We start from the raw sequence: 22,741 nt of genomic DNA on the forward strand, positions 1-22,741 counted from the left end.
GGATATTTCAATTTGATAATTTTGCATATTCTCCGGTAAGGATTTAGTTGCGACTTATGGATAACCTTTGAACTATCAATTTTTGGTTGACCTTGCACACTGTTTGGTTAGGATATTATTGCGGCTTATGGATGAATTATGAGCTATCAATTCAAAGGTGATCTTGCACACTATCATATTTCAAATAATATGACTTATAGATTACCCTTAAATTGTCAATTTCTAAGAAGTCTCATGTATAATCTATCTTTAGACATCAACTTAAAGGCATCCCTTCAAATCATGTGCTCTTGATGCATTCAGATGCTGATTCATAAAATGATGAGATATCCTTGACGCCATCATTTGTGTCTAGCGTGTCAACAAATATTAAATGTGATGATATCCTCGATGCCAGTGTTTATCTTTTACATTTCAATAGATATAAAATACCAATGATATCCTCAATGCCAGCGTTTATGTCTTGTGTGTCAATAGATATGAAATGCCGATGATATAAAATGGCCCTCTCAGCAATGATATGAATGGCCCTCTTGGAAATAATATGAAATGGGCCTCTTGGAAATAATATGAAATGGCCCTCTCGGTGATGATATGAAATGACCCTCTCGGCAATGATATGAAATAGCCCTCTCGGCAATGATATAAATGGCCTTCTTGGAAATAATATGAATGGTCCTCTTGGCAATGCTATGAAATAGCCCTCTTGGCAATGATGTGAATGGCCCTCTCGACGATGATATGAAATAGCCCTCTCGGCAATGCTGTGAAATGGCCCTCTAGGCAATGATATGAATGGCCCTCTTGGCAATGATATAAATGGCCCTCTCGGCAATGCTATGAAATGGCCCTCTTGGTGATGATATGAAATGGTCCTCTCGGTGATGATATGAAATAATATAAAATATCCCTCTTGGTGATGATAGGAATAGCACTCTTGGTAATTTGAAAGCAGTTTCACCTAAGTTTATTCGTCTGCATCTTGCTTTCTACATGTACCTGTACTTGAAGTAGACAATTAGTAGACACAAAGTTGCTCTCACCCTGTTTGGCTTAAGGTGAATTTTGAGGGCGGCTTTCTGCTCTTCCCCCTATTGAGTGATCTTTTGATTATTGTATTTATTATGCTAACTCCCTTGAATATACCTGCACTCAAAATATTTAGTAAGCACAAATTCGCTTTTGCTAGCGACTATTTTTTTAGAAAAATTCTAAATACAATATTCATAAAGAAAATAAGAAGCCTTTGTTTGTTCTTTATGATCTCAAGAAACGAGATGGACAATTCAAAAGGTCGTCGATAAATAGGTGGTGAGCCCATTTTTGGGCTACCAAAAGTAGCGTTCTCAAGCATTATATGCTCTGGCATGGCTCCCGACTTGCTTGGGGATTTTTCAAAAGAAACACTCATTTTTGTGTATCGATCCCTGCATCCATAGAAAAATGATTAGTTTGAATAAAACTACTCCGTGTTGACTTTCTTGTCTGCTCGATTTGCTCCTTGCCATCTTTCAGGTGCCCCATCACATTGGTATCTCCACCCTGGGTCCCTTCTCTCATAGACGCCCAGGCAATCACTAAGTAAAATATTTGTAAAGATTTTTTTCAAAAGTAGTCTTATTTTTAGCAAATAGTTTCGAAAGTAACAGTAAAAGCTTTAGAAAAATTCTTCCAGTCATGTCATGTGCTAGCTCAACGACCATCTTTCTCTTGATTTTGGCAATGTCCGACGTTTGACGGAGGATTGTTAAGAATTCAGCATTGTCGAGGCTCTCTACCAGAAGTTTTATCAAAGATGGAGATTCAATTTTCCTAGACTTTTATCACAGGTGGTGATTCTCAAATCTCCACTTCGACCTCTAGTGCTGGGAAATTTGAAATATATATCAATATTTAGTGGAAATTATGAGGCCTTCCTCAAAATTTTTGCTCAATTTAAAGTTGTTTGATATAATGCCAACTCGAGAGGATCCGAAGTCTTTATTGGTCTTTGTTCTCCTTGTTGGATGTCGATCTTCTCTTGTGAATTTTTGAGATTCCTTCTTGAAAATTCTGCCCCAGTTTCCATTTCCTAGGGTTATATGACCGAGCCATTGGGGCGCCTACTATCCCATTGAAGCAGGAATAAGGTCAAACGTAGTTTAGGACTACGCTAAGGATATATAGAAAAATTTAATGGGTTGACCGAAGCTGACATCGGCTGCCTACGTATCCCTTTTGTTGGAAATTCAGGTCATCACATAGTTCATACATAAAGGGAAAGGATAAAATTTTCTAAGGGGTTGACCGAAACCAACATAGGCCACCTATATATCCCTTTCTTGGGAATTTAGGTCAAACATAGTTCGTACATAAAAGGAAAGGGATTCTAGGAAATTACGCAATAGAAAACAACATTACTACAAAGGCGATTATAAGTAAACTAAGGAAACATAAAAACTAGAACATCGTTCAAACATAATATCTTTTTACTGCTTCAGAATTGATTGGTTTGGTCCACTCTTGACCATCCATCTCAGAAAAATTAGAGCCCCTCCAGATAGTACCTTGCGAACTATGTATGGCTCTTTCCAATTTAGAGCGAACTTTCCCTTGTACTCTTCTTGGTGAGGAAATATGCATTTGAGAACCAATTTCCCAATTTTGAGTATTCGAGTTCTTACTTTTTTGTAAAAGGCACGAACCATCCTGTGCTGATACAACTGACCATGACATACAGCAACCATTCTCTTTTCATCAATCAACATGAGTTATTCATAGAGAGCATGAACCCATTCTTTGTTGCTTAGTCCAGCTTCCTAAATAATCCTTAGGAAAGCTATTTCAACCTCATAAGGTATTACATCTTTATTCCCATAAATCGATAGATAAGGAGTCACCTCGGTGGAGGTTCGAACTATCGTGCGATACCCTAGCAAAGCGTAAGGAAACATTTCATGCCATGATCTATCATTTTCGATCATCTTTCTTAAGATCTTCTTGATGTTTTAATTGGCAGTTACACGGCTCTATTCATCTGTGGATGATATGCGGTTGAGTTGCGATGCATTATTTTAAATTGATCGCAAATATCATTCATCAAGTGACTGTTCAAGTTTGACCCATTATTAGTAATGACCAATTTTGGCACTCCAAATCGGCAGATCAAGCTATTCCTGACAAAATCTACAACCATTTTCTTAGTGACGGCTCTATATGAAGCAACTTCGACCCACTTAGTAAAGTAGTCAATAGCAACCAAAATAAATCTATGCCCATTCAATGCCGGTGGCTCTATTGGTCCCATAAAATCCATGCCCAAAGCTAATAAAGGCCAAGGTGAATACATTGCATGAAGCTCATGTGGAGGCATTCGAATCAAATCCCCGTGCATCTGACATTTTGGACACTTCTGCACAAACCTGCTACAATTATTTTCCATAGTCATCCAGAAGTAACCGGTTCTCAGGATCTTTCTAGAAAGGGAGAACCCATTTATGTGGGGCCTGTAAACTCCTTTGTGTACTTTTTTTATCAATTTATTGTCTTCCACAGCGTCGACCCATCTTAAGAATCCCAAATCCGGAGTCCTCCTAAAAAGGATTTCCCCACTTGGAAAATAGTTCTTCACCAAATGCCGGATTGTCTTCTTTTGGTTGTTACTGGCCTCTTTAGGATATATTCTAGATTCTAAATACCTTTTTATGTCATAATACCATGGCTTTCCATCAAGCTCCTCTTTAACGTGTGCACAATGGGCGGGTTGCTCCTTCAAGTTTATTTCCAAAGGATCAATGTAACTCTGATTTGGATGCTGAATCATGGAGGATATAGTGGCCAAAGCATCAGCAAACTCATTTTTTATCCTTGGGATATGTTTGAAATCAACTTCTTTAAATTTTTCACATAATTCCTGCACCAGCTTCACATAAGGAGTAATCTTGGAATTTTTTACCGCCTATTCTGCCCATACCTGATGAATTAGTAAGCCTGAATCCCCGATGATTAGCAATTCATGAATACCCATATCAAGTTCCAATTTGAGACCTAAGATGCAAGCTTCATATTCGTCCATATTATTGGTGTATGGGAAATGCAACTTAGCAGTTACCAGATAGTATTGACCAATTTCTGACACCAAAACTGCTCTAATTCCTGAACCTTTGAAGTTGACCCCCCTATCAAAGAATAGCCTCCATCCAGGGTAAATTTTTGTAATGTCTTCTCCTACGAATAAAATTTCTTCATCTGGGAAATAAGTCCGAAGTGGATCATATTCATCATCAATCGGATTCTCTGCCAAATGATCTGCTAAAGCTTTCCCCTTCATTGCCCTTTGAGTTACATACACAATGTCAAACTCACCCAGCAACATTTTCCATTTGGCTAGCTTTCCCGTGGGCATGGTTTTCTGGAATATATACTTCAATGGATCCATTCTCGATATAAGTTACGTGGTATATGACGACAATTAATGCCTCAACTTTTGTGTGGCCCAAGTCAAAGCGCAATATGTCCTTTCTACGAGAGTGTAACGGGCTTCATAAGGCGTAAAATTTTTACTCAAGTAGTAGATGGATTTCTCTTTCCTACCAGTCTCATCATGTTGCCCAAGGATACATCCAAAAGCATTTTCTGAGACTGATAGATAATGAAGCAATGGAATTCCTTCTTTGGGCGAAACCAAAACTGGCGGTACAGATAAATATTCCTAGATGCAGTCGAAAGTTCTCTGACATTCTTCTGTCCACTCATTCAATGTATTTTTCTTCAACATCTTAAGAATTGGCTCGCATATGACTGTTGAATGAGCAATGAGCCTGCTAATGTATTCAAATGGCCCATGAAACTCATAACCTCCTTCTTGGTCCCGGGGGTGGCAAATCTTGAATTTTCTTGATTTTAGATGGGTCTAGATTAATGCCTCTCCTACTGACTATGAATCTAAGTAACTTCCCTGATGGCACACCAAAAGCACAGTTAGAAGGATTTAACTTCAAATTGTATTTTCTTAATTTGTTGAAGAATTTCTCTAGATAGGTCAGATGATCTGGACTCTCGCAGGATTTGATAATTACATCATCCACATACACCTCAATCTCTTTATGAATCATATCATAGAAAATTCTCGTCATAGCCCTCATATATATTGCACCTGCATTCTTGAGACCAAAAGGCATTACCCTGTAATGATAAACACCCCAGGGCATAATAAAAGTCATCTTTTTCTGCGTCTTCCTCATCCATCAATATCTGATAATACCCGGCAAAACAATCAATGAAAGACTGTATTTCATCTTTTGTATAATTATCAATGAGGATGTAGATGTTGGGCAACGGAAAATTATCTTTAGGACTAACTCTATTCAAGTCTCTATAGTCAACACAAAGTTGAATCTTGTTATCCTTCTTCGGCATTGGGATAGCGTTGGCTAGCCATGTCGAATATTTTGTGACCTCTACAACCTTAGACTGGATTTATTTTGTCACTTCTTCCTTGATCTTTACACTTAAATCTGGCTTGAATTTTTGCATTTTTTGCTTGACTGGATCAAACTCATGATTTATCAGTAACTTATGCGACACAATGCTACTGCTTAATCCCGGCATATCATCATAGGACCAAGAAAACACGTCAATGTATTCCTGCAACAGGTGAATGAGCTCTCTCTTTTGTGCTTCCGCCAGGTGGACACTGATACTTGTTTCTTTGATTTCATCATGATCTCCTAGGTTGACTGTTTCAGTTTCCTCTAGGTTGGGCTTCTCCCGATTCTCAAACTACTCTATATCTTCAACTAATTGTTTCTCATCACCTTCCTTCTAATCATTTTGTTCGTCTAAGCTTTGACATAACATAAAATCGATAGGTTTTGAGTTACTATTATTGTAATAAAAAAAAGAAACCAAGTTAGATGATGACAAGATAGTAATAAAATATACGAATAGTGGTGTTAAAAATAATTTTAATTTTTTTTCAAAATAAGGGAAGGCCTTTTCATTGAAATTTGAGAGATAATTACAAACTATGGCTCGTGACTCGCACAAACACAAGCCCATGCCTTTTGAGAGCAGTAAAAATACAAAAAATAAATTTGAGATGTAAAGGGTGGATCGTGAGGCCTCCTCCAGATCATCACCGATTTGAAAAACTATTAGTAATTTCCCTTTCATCTACCACAATGTGTGATGAGTTATAAATGGAATGGAGGTCCAATTTTGTAAGGCCTCCCCTGGTGAAATCTTCTTCACCCCAAAGGACTTTGGGAAATCTTCTGGTACAGCATTACATCCCTCGAACAGATTTGCTATCCCATCCTTAAGACCATCATCATTCGATATCTCACACATGAGAAATGACTGGTACAGGAGCGGTAAGGGCCAAAACAGACTCGCCTCTGACTTATTCTCAATCTCATCCTCCTTGGTAGGCCGATGTCCTAACCCATACTTAAAGGCTTTCTCTGGGATCATAACAGGCTCAATAATTCCCTACAGATTCTTACCCAAACCTCGACCAGGCTCGAACCCATTTCTCAATATCACAGTCGAAATCATTTTGTAAATAGAAGGCATTAAAGCTTTGAGCGTCAAATCCTTTTCCACAATATTTATAATTTCCACTGTATAGAAGCTACTACCCTTTGGAATATCTTCAATCACCATCACATAACCATTAGGGTTATTCGCTCGGTTTCCTTCCCCTTAGATGACTATTTCATGATCCTCCCAAATGAATTTCAATAACTGATGAAGAGGTGATGAAACTTCCTTTGCACCATGTATCCATGGTCTTCCCAATAGCAGGTTGTAACTAGGAAGAATGTCCATAACATGAAACTTAGTCTTGAATTCAGCAACTCCCATTTAAATGTGTAAATCAATTTCACCTATGGTATCTCTCTGCTTTTCATCAAATGCTCTCACATTTATGTGGCTTTGGTGAATTTTCCCCAAGTCATAGCCCATTTGAACCAACGTGGAGAGATGAAAAATGTTCACACTAAATCTGTCATCTATCAATACCTGATTAATCATATTATCTCAACAAATGACAGTGATATGCAAGGCCTTGTTCTGCATCGCTCCTTCAAACGGCAACTCTTTATTTTTGAATGATATGCGATGACTTCCCATAACATTTCCTATCATCATAGCTAGGTTCTCAACACTCGTACCTGTGGGAATGTACGCTTCCTCCAAGACCTTTGATAAAGCCTATTGGTGGTATTATGAACTCATTAATAATGGCAAAATAGAAATTTGAGTTAGAGTCTTCTCTAAATGTTTGACAATTGAATAGTCCTTTGATTGCATACACCTCCAAAATTCCTCTGCCTTCCCTTCTGTGATTGGCCTTTTTTGTGAATCTTTTTTGTTGGTCAATTCTTTAGGAATGTAGTATCGTCCCATCGCGTCATCCCTTGGGTAGCAGCGGTCTGTACAAAAAATTTCTTTCTTGGTAGGGGAGTGTACACTTGAGTTGGGTTCGTCATCACTATAAATGGGGCTTTCTTATTGACACTTAAGGTAGCCACAGCTCTCTCTATCTTTTTTACCTCTTCCGCCCTTTTGCACTTTTCTGAATTCACATTAATAATAATTTTGCCAGACGCCCATTCTCCTTCTATTTCAGTCATGTTAACTGTAGGTCCCCCATGATTAGGCAATGGGTTACGGTTGATATTTCTCATCGGTGGCTGAAGCGTGATAATCTTTTGATTAATCGGATCTTGTATCTTATGTTTTAAGATAATACAGTCCTCGGTACTGTGCCCTGCTGCTCCTGAATAATAGGCATAATTTTGATTAGGATGATAAAATTGGGAGTTGGGATTGACAGGCTTTGGCTGGATCAGTTGCAAATGACCGACATTCTTCAATCTTTCAAATAGTTGGGTGCTACTTTCAGCCAGCGGCGTGAAGTTTTGGGGAGGTTTCTTTTTTATGTTTGGACACAGAGGGTTGTAATGGTCCTGATTTGCAGGAGGAGGAATTTGATAATAATTTGAAGGTGCTTGGATGTTTTTATGGTTATTTGGAAGAGTGGATTGGACATGAGGATGATAATTCGGTGGTGGACCTTGGGATTGGACATTTGGGAATGGAGCTTGATATTGGTGTTAGATATTTGGGAGTGGAGTTTGGTAATGGGGTTGGATATTTGGGAGTGGAGCTTGATATTGGGGTTGAGTGTAGAATACATGCTGAAAGTTTGGTGACAGTGGAGAAGAGAAAATATTCCTAGAGTTGTACCTCTTTTTTGTTTTTTCCATAGAATTAGCAGAAACCGTGCCTACATCCTTTTTTTTCTTCTTAGAGAATAGAGTAGTCCCGGATAATGTTGGAGTCTTGGTAATTTTTCCTGTTCGAATACCTTCTTCTAGCGATTCTCCTATTTTTACAAATCTGCAAAAGTCGTCCTGACAGCAGACACCATCCTAGTATAATATTCTCCTTCTTGAGCGTGAGAGAAGATAGATACCATTTCTTCCTCAGACATAGGGGGGTTGCACTTTGGCACCTTTTTTCTTTCAACGAAAAGTATAGTCTCGAAAACACTCATCACTTCTCTGTTTGATCCAATCTAGTGAATATTGGTCAGGGACTATTGCAATGTTAAATGCAAACCTGTCAAGGAAACCTTTGGCCAATGCTCTCCAACCAGTCCATCTTTTCAGTTCCTGAGACATGAACCATTCTAAGGCTTCGCCACTTAAACTCCGGCTGAACAAACGCATCAATAATGCTTTATTTTTCCCTACCCCCACTATTTGATCACAATACCTTCTCATATGGGCCATTGGGTTTCTGGTACGGTTGAACACTTCAAACTTAGGGACCTTGTACCCTTCTGGTAGATCTACTCCAAGGTGAACACATAAGTCATCGTACCCTAAACCGTCGTGGTCTCTTTCTCCATGAGATTCTTTGATCCTCATGATCTCTTCATTCATATCTAGCAACTTTATTTCATGCTTGGTCCTTCACTCTTTCTCCTTCTCTTCATAATGGTCCATCTCAGGATTAGGAAGGAGATTATAGATACTGGGGGATATGATGGCATAAGGAGGATTTTGAAAAGAGTCTTGATTTTGCGGATGAAAGAAAGTTGGTTGGTAGGTGGGGAGGACTTTTTGAAATTCAGAAAGTTTTTGTGAAATTTGTGAGCAGTTTGGTGGCATCTCAGAAGGATTTTACGAATTTGGAAACGAATTTGGTGGATTTGGGGATTGATTTTATGGAAGATTTGGGGATGGATTTTGTGGATTTGGGAGTGAATCTTGTGGATTTGGGCACGAATTTTGTTGATTTGCAAATGGGTTCTGGGGATTTAGGAGTGGATTCGGAGATAGGTTTTGCGGGGTTAGAGATGGATTTTGTGGATGGTAGACAACTGGATTATTTTTGTGATTGGTGTTTTGGACAATTTCAGGAGTGGAGACGGACAATACGTTATTTGGCTGATTCCCAAGAATAGGCGTACTGAGGGAGAAATTTGGAGTGGAGTCCCGTGTCCTCCTGGAGCGGAAGCATTGAAGTGATGGCCAGGTTAGCCAAATCTCGAGTGAAATTTATTTCCTCCTAAAGCATTTCTAACTTCCTTGCAAGCTCTGCAATCATCTCATTTTGTTTCTCTATTACATTGTCTGTGATGGTCAATGTGTTTTCTTCATCATTTCCAGTCATTATTGAATGATGGTCAGAGGATGGGATTTTGTGCGCCTTTGATCGGGTGAAGTAGGGATGTTCTTCCAGCTTATATCAACATGGAGTAGTTTCTATTATCTGTAAAGTAAAACAACTCAAAGGCAAATGTGTTAGTTTCCATATGTGATAAGTAATGCAAAATATTTGACAAGAAATAACCACGTAGAGTTGTTTGAGTCATATCCAAATTCATCCATAGGAGCATAGCGGATAAACTTGCCTTTGATCCAAACCAACACACATAAGCACATAAGACAATTATATTACACAAAACATTATAATAATGTGTATCCTAACTAGGGTGACCCTTTTTGAGCCAAGGGTTCAGGCCTAATGATTTTGCAGAAAATATATGCTTCCTTAAAGTCAATCCATTATCCTTCAACTTATATAGACATGAAAAGGGCATAAATTCCTACAAACGATAACAAAAGAGGGATACAATATTTAGGGAAAAAGGGAAATAACATGAAAGAAGATAAGTTCCCACACAGGGGAAATAGAAAAACTAGCTAATGGAGGCTCCTTCGTCTGCCTTTTCCTTCTTTGCCTTGTTAACCTCCTGTGCTATTTGATACCTATTGATGATCAGATGACTCCCGCATAACTGTGCCTTACTGTCGTAAGTCATTTTTCCTATACTATCGAGTTGGGAGGCCATGCTATCATCCAAATCGATTAAACACTGCCTAGCGTCCTCAGCCTCTTGCCTAGCTCTTTTCAACTCTTTTCTTAACATACGTATTATTAAAGCATCTTCTATATTCATCTGTCGGTGTATGATTTCACTTTTCTAAAACTCATCTTAAAGCCTGTGGAGTTGGATCTGATGCTTGGATTCTTCATCCACGACCCGAGTGGGCACGTTCGGCCCCGAAATTAATACTCTGGCGAGGCTCTTTTTTAACAAATCCTTATAAGTGTCTCTGACTTCGGGTTCATACCCTATACGGAAAGATACTTCCGTCCACCTTCTTCTTCTTCATCCATTTATCATTTAGTCTTCGAGTGAGGGCTCCTTTTCATCATATTCGATGAATAATTTAAGCATAGAATCAATTTGAGGTGTCTCCTGCTTGATCTCAAATTGGCTAAGAACTCTGCCGGGATCGTAGGGACGGGTTCCCCTGAGACCCGAAAGCACTAAAAAGGCCACTCGCCCCCTCGAATAGTGTATTTCCCTGAACGAAGGTAGTTAATGGACAATTTCACATCGTCATCTCTTAATTCTCCAAGAGTCTTAAACCAAAATTCATGATATGCTTCCCTTTTGAACTTGTGTAGGAACAACCACATGTCGTGAGATTCTAGCAGATTCCTTCTTGTTTTGTGATCGGGTTGTACCATTCTAGGATTTTTCACTAGATTCATCATCATCCACCATTGCAATATAAGGTTGCAGCCTTGAAAGAAATGATTCTCGACTTGACATCTTCCCAAAGCTCGATATATGTCTGCGACAATCATGGGAGTTAAGTTGTGGAATACTTTTTTAAAATTGTATTCCATTCCAAAGAAGAGTGCATGGGTCACTGAGACAACCCTTGGATGAATAGTGCCATTTTCCCTCTGTGGGAACACCATGGTTCCAAGTAGGCCCACTGCAAATGCAAAGGCTCTCGTCTCCATCCATTTTGCTTTTGATTCAAATTTATGTCCAAATTTGTGAAAAGGATTGAATCTTCTGAACCAACGATATAACTCACAAAAAGTGATATTTTCTCCATCACGTTCTCCTAGCCAAGTGTCGTCATCAGTTAAAAATACCTCCTTGATCTTTTGACGATCCCACACAACTGGGACTAAAATATTCTTTTCAGGTATCTCCCTTCTCTTAAAACACATTTCATTACTCTCGTAACAAATCAATGCCTCTTCAATGGTAAGAGTCAATTCAATATCCTCGAAGCGAAATACCATAGTTTGATCATCCCAAAAAGTTGTTTGTACATGGAACATTTCAGGCTAAGCGTCCATCTCGATCAAAGAAGGGAGATACCCGATGTATGTTCTAACAATCTTTCTCTCTTCTGCACTCATGTATCCTACCATAATTTTAAGAAATCATCGGGTTTAGTAACCATTTTGAACTTTTCGTGGGAATGTAGTTGAGTCATATCCTACATGAAAGTAAATAAAGATAAGCCTTCCCTTGACCATAAAGGGCAATGTATTGAATTAGACAAGCATATAATTTTTCAACACATAAATATGATCATCTGTAATTGACTCGGGGTCAATAGACGCAGGGTAGGTTTTCTAATGGGCCCAATACCCCACTCGGGTATTGGGTCATCCTAGGCTCATGCCTAAAATAGGGTTTTGGTTTTATTCTATCCTAAGGGTCTAGATTGGGTTTGAACACTGGTTCTCAAGCGGATAACTTGAGTTTAAAAATACGAACAGCCATCAGATGACTCATGTACTAATAAGTCGTTCGTATTTTCAACACATTTTTGGAATTGAACAATAGGGGCCGGGACATCCACAAAACCCCAAAACAATTTATATAATGAATAAATAATCCATGAGATGCGATAGTTTAAACTTTATAGAATCGAAACATATAAACACATGAACAGTTCATCAAAAGACGAAATAAAACATTTGGTTAGAACCTAGTTAAAAATCCCCAGTGGAGTCGCCATTTATATTTTGCGGAGAAATTTGACTTTCTGAAAGAGAGTCGCCACTTAACTTTGAAAAGGAATTAAGAAACCTTTAAACACTTTAAACGATTCAAAATAGGTAAATCATTTTAAGTTAGAGATTCTAGATAAGCGGTTCCTATTAACGTTTTAGGAAGGTGTTAGGAGCCTAAAACGTCCGCTAAATTGCGGTTATCTGGACTGTTTGAAAATTGTCTTTTGATTAACTTCGAAAAGATTAATTTTGTCTTAAAGTTATTGATTTTTTGGAAAGAAAGCGATTTTGGAAATATTTTGGTGTTTATGCAAAATTAGTTTTTTAGCGACTTAACTAAGAATTTAACTAGGTTCGCAAATCACATAAGGAAAACAAACATAAGGAATAGGGGGAAGGGGAGGAAGTAAGGGATTTAGGCCATTGGCCCAAACCAACAAAACCTGTCCTAGTTTAATTGGGTTTTCGACCCATTTCACCTGTCCTAATCTAGTTTTTAAGCGTTTGGCTCAGATCTTGCCTCCACCTGTGTTAAATACAACCTTGGCTTCATGGCCCGAATGAATGAATAAAATAAATAAACCGATAAAATAAATAAAGACAATAATAATTAAACGAAATAAAATAATAAATGAGACTTTTGTCTCTTAGCCGCTTCAAGAATGGGACTTTAACCCATTTCTTCTTTTACTTCTGTCTTCTCGTATCCATATGCCAAACAACGGACTTTTAGACCTTCTTTTGGGCTTGGTTCACTAGACACGTTAGGCCTCAGTGACCAGTGATGAATATGCAAAAGGTAAAGAGTCCGTGCAGAACTCGAATGTATACATGCAAAGAGAAACATATAGCAATTAACTTGTGTTCAAATGAGGATAGAGATTAGAACCTAATTGACAAAAATATACTACTGGTAAGAAATGTAACAAAACATTAGAGATGTCAGTCAAAATGTGAAAGGGACACTTAGACAACAATAGAAAAACAACAACATAAAGAAACTAAATGGAAGAGAAAATACGAGAAGGATAGTCATTCGAATATTTTATTAATCCTGGACCTAATTAATTCTGAACCTAATTTAAATTGTTCAAGTACCTGACTTCCTTCCCGTTATAATGAATTTTACATAATCTTGGAATCGGATTAATCATACAGCAAACGCATTCAAAGGCAAGAAAAATCAAACCAAGGCCATCCCAATCAATTTTCTAACTCTTTCTATTTGAGGGGAAATAATTCCTTAGGAATCAACATTTATCAAACTTCTACAGCTTATTTCATAGAAGACTTGAGGGGCACGAAAAATCATAATAGACGACTCATACACCTCAAGATAAGGACATAATGAAACCAAGACAAAATTCAAATTCTCGTGAGCAAAATTAAAGTCTTATAACGATTCAAGATTTAAGCAGGAGCATTCTAGGATATTTACAATAACTAGAATGGGTTAGATAAGAACATTACACTAAACAAGGATATTTTTAGTCTTTAAATTGTACGCAGGTAAACCAAAAGAATTTACATAAGAAACCAACAAAATTTACAAAAATAAATTCTTTTGCTTTATATTTTTGTCACCTTGAAAACACAGAATCAGTGAACATATATGATAAAAAAACTCTTTAATAGTATTAGACAGCGGATGGCTCATGTACATTCACAATAGCTTCTTTTAACAATGGACAACACATATACATAAAGAAATCACACATACTGTTTCACACTCATCCAAGAACTTTGAAACAACAATAATACATCAGAAGCAGCTGCACCGTCATCTAAGAACTTTGATACAACAATAATAAATCAGAAGCGAGGAATATCAACATATTCACCAAAATCCTATAGCTTATAGAAGCCTCTAACAACAAACAAATCCCAGCAAAACAAGATTACTAATAATAACACCATCATAAAGTTGCAACACTAACAGATTGACGAAAAAGGAAACAAACATCGAAGTAAAAAAAACGTTACCTATTTTGGAGCAGCGAAATAGGATGACGAGCTTCATTCAGGATCACAACCACCAAAAACTTCTTCACCATCAACCGAAACTCTAATTTAACCAATGACCAAGAATAGGATTTTTACTCACGACTGAATTTTCTCAAGAATTTTCCTTCTTTTCTTTCTTCTCAAATTGTTTGAACCCAAGAAGATTTTTTTTTCTTTTCCTAGACCCAAAAATTTTCAATCCAAATTTTGAACCCCAGAATTTTCGACCCCAGAGAAAAATCTCCCAACTTTCGAATTCAAAAGAGAACGAAGAGGAGAGCAAAAAGAATAATCCCCAAAGTTTTGAACCCTAATTTTTCAACCCCAAAATTTCATCTCCTTTTCAGCTTTTAGGAGAACTATTCCTAGAGAACCCAGAAGGGAAAGAAAAAAGAAAAAAAAGTCCCCAAAAATAGTGACCCAAGAGGCCTTTTATAGATGAGAGAATTGGGGTGCATTTTGGGACTTGAACCGTAGGATATTTGGAATTTAAAATTCCCAATTCTCCCTTCAGTTCGAGATTTCATCAACAAACATACCAATTTTTGGATTATCCTCCCCCGAAATTAAAATGGTGGACCAATACCATTTGAGCAAAATGAATTCTCTCCCCTAACTAATAGAAATTAGCCAAATACGTACTAGATTCGTACCATTATCCCAAAATTCACGGAATTGAAATGTTGAGAGGCCACCTAGCCTTGTTTCTAGAATATTCGAGGCTTCTCTTCATTCAAATGTTACGTGAAATGCATTTGAAGAGAAAACTGACGGGCTGGGGCTAAGTCAGTTCAAAAATGGGTTGGAGATGGTTCGGTTTAGGCTGAATCGAGTTGTTGGAGGCGGGTTGCAAAGTTGATGGAGTTGGTATGCAGCTTTGCTACCTTGGAAGAGAAGGTTTTTATGGGAAAAAGAAGGGAAAAGGGGTAGTGGGCCGGATCTTAGGACCTTTGGGCTATTGGAGGGGGTTGGATTTGGGCCTATTAATGGTGTTAATTGAATTTCTCTCGTTGGGCCATTGTTTGAAGAAAATACAAAATGGGCCCAGGCGTTTGGCAAAATTGGGTTAAAAATTGGAATGGGTTATTAATTTAGAGGTATGGGTTGGATCATTAGGAATGGGAATTAGGGATTTGGCAAATTCATTTAACTTTTGGCCAAATTGAAAATCAATTGGCCAATTGCATCGCAATTATGGCCAATTTGATTTCAATTATGGTCAAATCTAATAGATTAGCCAAACTAAGCCAAAATTTGAAATGAATTAATACCTCATTAGCCCCGAGCTTCTAGATTCGATAAAATCAAACACATATTTATTCAAATAAATTATTTTTTAAGACAAATATATTTAAATCAAGACTTTAATTATTCAATTTATTTTCCAAATAATCCTTAATTTAAAGTCCAATTTTGATGAAAATGTTCATTTAAATGACATCATTTATACAATCCCGTATATGTAAATACGAAATATATAATTATCACTTAAGTGACAAATTTAGCCCAAATGCATATTTTAAAATGCATTTATTTGGAAAAAATAATTGTTGTGATTTTATTTGAAAATTGAAGAAACTCGAGATTAAACGTAGTTGTGGAGGGCAAAAATTAGGTGTCAACAATATATACCCACATCATCCTTGATTTGCATCAAGATAGGCTCCAACACCTTCTTCTCCTTTCCCTCAGTAGCAAGAGATGACTTTACCACCTATTGTGAAAACACACCACCATTCTCAGAATCTACGAGACAAACTCGAATATTAGACAATTGTTGAATATCCTTCACCAACTCCTGCTTCTCTTCATCTATGTAAGATAATCTCCCCATAGATAACCTGCTAAGAGCATCAACAACTATGTTAGCTTTACCTGGGTGATAGTAGAGACTCATGTCATAGTTTTTGAGCAACTCAAGCAATCTTCTTTGCTTGAGGTTCAACTCTTTCAAGGTGAATACATATTGTAGGCTCTTATGATCTGAATAAATGACAACATGGAACCCATAAAGATAGTGTTACCAAATCTTTAATGCAAACACCATAGCTAACAACTCCAAATCATGAGTTGGATAATTCCTCTCATGAAATTTCAACAACCTAGAAGCATATGCTACCACCTTTCCATGCTGGATCATCACACAACCAAGTCACACACGGGATACATCATAATAATCCATGAATCCATTAGTATCCTCGGTTAGGACTAGAGCAGAAGTATATTTATCTTTTAGCTTCTCAAACTCCCTTCACAAGCATCGGACCGTCACAACTTCACGTTCTTCTGAGTAAATTTAGTCAAAGGTGTAGCAATCAATAAGAAATTTCTCCATAAACCTCCTGTAATAATCCGCTAAACCCAAAAAACTCCAAATATCAATTAAAGTTGTGGGTCTAGGCCACTTCTTAACTATCGTAACTTTCTGTAGATCTACTAGGATCCCTTCACTTAAAATAGCATGACCCAGAAAAGTAACAGCATTCAACCAGAACTCACACTTCAAAAAACTTAGCATACAAACACTGATCCTTAAGGGTCTGTAACATAATTCGGATATGATCGGCATGATTTGCTTCACTCTTCAAATATACCATAATATCATCTATAAATATAATGATGAATAAACCCAAAAACTTATGGAATACCTAATTCATAAAGTCAATAAATGTCATCAGGGCATTGGTTAACCCAAAAGACATGGCCAGAAACTCAAAATAACTATACCAATTACGAAAGGCAGTCTTAGGGATATCCTCCTCCCTAATATTCAACTAGTGATAGCCCAAATAGAGAAATACTTACCTTATTCTAGTTTTTCAAATAGGTCATCAATCCTAGTAAGAGGGTACTTATTCTTCACTGTCTCCTTATTCAACTAACAAAAATCTATACATATCCGAAGGGAACCATCTTTTTTATGCATTAAAAGAATGGGAGGGCAGACAAAACCCTTGTCAAGAAGGTCTTTCAACTTCTTCTTAAGTTTCTTTAACTCAACTAGAACCATTCTATAGGGAGGGATAGAGATAGGATGAGTGTCTGGAAGAAGATCAATCCCAAACTCAATTTCCCTATCAGGAGAGTGGCATGAAAGATCCTCAAATAAAACTATAAAAAATTCACTAACCATAAGAATAGATTGTAAAGAATGACCCTCTGATTTAGAATCTTTAACCTGGACTAAATGATAGAGACACCCCCTTGGAAATTAGTTTTTGGGCTCTAAGATATAATATAAACCTTCCCTTAGGCACTAGGAAACTCCTTTCCCATTCTATAACTGACTCATTAGGGAATTTGAAAATGACCTTATAGGTCCAACAATCTAAAGAGGCATTTAGCATGAATACAACCAATCCATCCTCAAAATGACATCAAAATCTAACATGTCTAATTCAATAAAATCCGCCAAAGTTTCCCTACCACCAATAGATACCACACAACCCCTATAGACTCTTCCAGCAACCACAGAATCACCCAGTAGGGTAGAAATAAAAAAAGGGTTCAAAATACACTCGGGACCAAAACCAAAGTGCACAGCCCCAAATGAGGTCACATAAGAAAGGGTGGACTTCAGATCAAGTAAACAGTACACATCACAAGAAAAGAGTTTTAACATACCAGTGATGACATTATGAGATACCTCAAACTCCTGATGGGTAGTAAGAGCATATAGGCGATTCCAGTCAGTGCCAATACTAGAAGGGTACCCTTTGGGCTAGGAGTTGATGACATGATAACCATAAATTTATTAGACCTAAAAGAAACTATAAATGGACAATCTCACTGCATATGACCAATATGACCATAACTAAAACACCTATTCCTTCCTTTCTCACACTGACTACGGTGCAACTGGCCATAAAACATACAAAGAGGACAAGTTGGAGCTGATTGAGCCACATTGGCTAGAGATTAGGTACCCAATGCCCTAAAACCATCATGACTCTAAAAAATATGATCTTTGGATGGTTTTAAATAAGGTGTACTAGCCGTTGAATAGGAATCAAAGTTTCCCCACTTCTTTTTAGACTATTTTCCACCATCCATATTGCTCTACCGCTGACCTCCATGCTGATACAAATACCAAAACTTCTTACTTTGTCTCTCCCCTATCTCCCCTTGCTTTTTCTTTTCTTCTTCCACCTATTACATATACACCATAAGTTTAGAGATCCATATCCTTGTTCGACAAGATAGGCTTACTCTCTAAAATCAATTCACAGGATAATCTAAAAGCAAATTTCCTTATTTTAGCCCTTATGCTAGAAACTAGCTCAGGAGCATATCACGACAACTAGTAAAACTTCAAGGCATATTCTTTCATCATCATCCTTCATTGGTTCAAGTTTAAAAACTCTTTAGCTTTTGTATTTCCTATCTCTTGAGGAAAGAAGCGATCAAGAAAAGTACTAGAGAAGTTATCCCATAAAGCATACTCAGCATCATCACCCCTAAGTCGCTCCCACTCTTCATACCATTGGTTCGCTAAATCATTCAACTGATAAATAAAGAATTCCACACCCTCTAAATCAATAGCATGTATAACCCATAAGATACTCTCCATCTTATCGATAAAACCTTAAGGATCCTCCTCAAACTTAATACTAGTGAAAAATAGAGAGCTCAACCTCATAAACTATCCAACTCTAGGGGCCTCAAATGAACTTTCGACAATACTAGTAGAACCTGTCTGACATGGGTGAGATATCACCAACTAGTTGAACGAATGAATGGATTAGCAAAACTCAGCATTTATAATATCTCCTTGAGGCAACTAAGTATGAGTGTCACCAACTGGAGACTGATCAGTGGAGATAGGAGAAACTCTATGAGGACAATCAGAAGCAGCGACCCTTGACCAGGTCTGTACCCAAAAAGTTGGATGAGATCTACCCACATTGTCCTCAGGCAGGACAGATGAGTTTCCATGAGCTTCAGATCACCTAGAAAGTATGAATAGAAAGGTGAATAAATGGGAATTAGAGGAATTCAGGACCTTAGACTCTATAGCCCAAAAATAAGACTTCAAGAAGAAAAATATTCCTAAATACCTCGTAGCCTCTCCCTTATAAATGTGGCACGCTACACACCCATAAAAGATACAACACTTGACACGGCTTTGTGGATACCCCTTTATCCTAATCCAATAGAACCAAGTATACCTAGTAGCTGATAAGTTCCAACATAAAATGAGATATGATAAGAAAACGCAAAGTGATTTATGATAGATCAATATTTAATAACTAACATCCAATATCTGACCATAATAACCAAGTCTATAGTTATCCACAAAGGCTCCATCAAAATCAAATACCAATAAAATGTCGGGGCATGCCTAAGACATAAGAAATCAAAACATAAAAGGTAGTTTTTTTTATAGTTGGAATGAAGACTAAGACATAAGAAAATGAAACATAAAATAAAGTTTTTTGATAGATAAAATCTCACAACTTCAAGTCAACTCATGGAATATCCACGAAAACCGATCACTGCACAGAAAAGGTATAAGAATTTTGGGTGCCTATATCATTAGGGATACAGCATCCGAAGATGGTTAGTGGTTGTAATGCTAGCGTGTAACTCGGGGATTAGGGATAAAATAATGTCATGAATAATAATTCAAATCCAGTCAAAACCAATGCACATCATCAAATACAAATACATATACATATATCACATGCTGGGGTAGGGAACAAAGCTTAGAATAAACTTTTAAAACCTTAACTTGGATTGTATAGCATTACTGTCACATGCACAAGCCCAGCTTTATCCCAGCTAGAAGCGCCCCAGTGCATGTAGCCACACGAACTAGAGGATAATCATATGTCATATGCCTAATAGTGGACTAAAACCTCTAAGCATAAAACACCCCAGGTGTTGGTCCTTGGAAAATTCTGAGTTCTGAGCTTACTGCCCTTACTATAACTCTCCTTATAAGTCGTAGGGACTCATTACAGGTCATAGGACCCAGTCGTAACATACTCAGTGAAATTTGTCTATATCACTATTTTGACTATGACTACCATGTTATGAGTTGTAAGGAGTCTAATTGACTTGTATAGTCCTTTCTGTAAGGAAACCAGAGTGATACCTAAAGTATTTTTCCCTGAGTACGACTAATATATAATGATTCCAATGAAATCGTTACAAGTCATAAGGTTCTTTCCATAACCAGACCAATGTTGGTTGTCTAGGATACTATCTAGACTATGACTGAGGGAAACAAGTTGTAAGGTGACCCTACGAGTCATAAGGTCACCCGTAATGACTTAAATTATTTTCCAGCTTTTTGATAAGGGTATTTTAGACATTTCTCTCTTATTATAATAATAATCGATGACCTATAAACATCCTTTGGACCCTATTTTCATCCATAATATACATCAAATACACTCTTTTCTCTCTCAAATTCTCTTAAGCATCAATACTTAGGGTTTCTAAGAAGTGGGTCGAGTAGAGCTTTAAGGGATGAATTCTCCATAATCTTGCATATTTTAGGCATGTGGTTCTACCCTTAAACTCATTTTATGTAATACATGAATTTACCTTGTTTAATTACATGGATTTGAAATAAGAGTTTTGACATGGTTGAGGGCTTTGACATGAATGGTTCTTAAATTGATTTACCCTGGTTTATTGTGCATTATTCGTGATTTGTTACTAATTTTGAACTAGTGGGGTGCATGGTAATGGTGAATAATCAAAGGGGTTATGTTTTCCCCAATTATGATGGATTTTTCTTTAACATATGATCTGGAAAATGAGTTCCCTCAACCAAAATGTGAAATAGATAATGATACATGGCTTTGTCACATGCTTTGACTTGCTCACTTGATCAAATAAATTGGCATAAAAAGTTAATGAACAATGGTATGATTTTATTAAACTTTGAGTATATGGATTCCCCATGTGAATATTAAATGAATCTAAGGGGATTGAAATTCACCTATAAGATGGTTAATGGATTGTGGCGTGATAATAAACTTGCACGTTGGGATGGTATGACGATACCAATGGGAAGCCTAAATTCATAATCGGTTTAATAAATTAGGAATATGTGTTAAATGTTTTAGTTAGGCTTAAAAGAGGTTTGTGTATCCGAGCCATGGAAGTGGAAGTCCCAACGGACCAACACTGGAAACAGTACTAGTCGGCATGGGGATATAAATGACCAAGACATTTGAGTCCCCTTTATTATTATTATTATTATTAATATTAGGGAAAAGACATCGTTTTCACTCCAATCTCTATAAGAAAAGTTGAAGTCACACTTAAACTATATTAGTGACCTATTACATACCTAAACTATAAAAAAAATGATATTTTTTACACCCTGTAAAGCATTATACATTTGCATGTGGTGCGATGTTTCACATGTGCCTGCCACGTCAGTGTCACGTCAGCATAATATGAAAAAAATAATAAATTTACTACTCTTCCTACTTTTTTTTTTCTTTTTAATTTAAACTTTTTCCTTAATATTACTTTTTATCCAAAATACTTTCTCACTTCTTTTGGCTCCTTTTTTTCATCCTCTTCATCATAACCCTAGCTGCACTTACATCCGCAGTATCTTTGCAGCCAATTCATTCTCCAAGCCATGGTGGACGTTGAAGGTGATGTTGCGACAGGACAGCTAAAGATTAAAAATCTCAGTTATTGTGCTTAAAATAAAAAAAAATCTTTTGGGCTCTTCTTCTTTCAAGTCTCTTCTTCTTTTTTCTTCATCCTTGATTGATAAATTAAAAAAAAATTCAAAGGGAGAAACAAACAATAAGAAGTCACATTTTGAGGATAGAAGTTGCAGTGAAATTTTGATAGGCTGTGATAACATCATTATTGTCGGTGAAGCAAATGGGTAAAATGCTAAAATTCTTCAAAAAATTTAATAACTCAAGATTAAAATCAAACATTTTATTAGTATTCTTTGTGTATAAAAATAATTACGTATATTATTGATTACTTGGGATTGAAATGGTATTATGATGGTCATGGTGATGCTCCGCCGAAAATGGAGAAGATGAATAGAAAGTAATCATCTTCTCCGATGTATTTTTGATAATTTTATGAATAAATATCATGAGATTTTCTGTCGAATTCCTTTATCTTCCTCAATAATTTTTTTCATTGTTCTTCTCCGACTGAATTTTTTATTGTGTCTGAACCAAAAATTATGGACTTTATCAAAAAAATAATGAACTTTCCAATGGAAGCCTTCATATTTTCACTATGTTCAATTTCTTTGTTAAAGATCCTCTTTAAAAGCTTTAAGGCAAAAGATTAGAGATGCTTCTATGGAGATTTTGGAAAAGATTACTTCATTGAAGAAGAATCCAATAGAAAAAGAGCAAAAATTTTGAAGAAGATGGGACCCATATATAAGAAGAATCTTAGGAGT

This window comes from Capsicum annuum, chromosome 7, assembly GCF_002878395.1.
Source record: "Capsicum annuum cultivar UCD-10X-F1 chromosome 7, UCD10Xv1.1, whole genome shotgun sequence".
Lineage (NCBI taxonomy): Eukaryota > Viridiplantae > Streptophyta > Magnoliopsida > Solanales > Solanaceae > Capsicum > Capsicum annuum.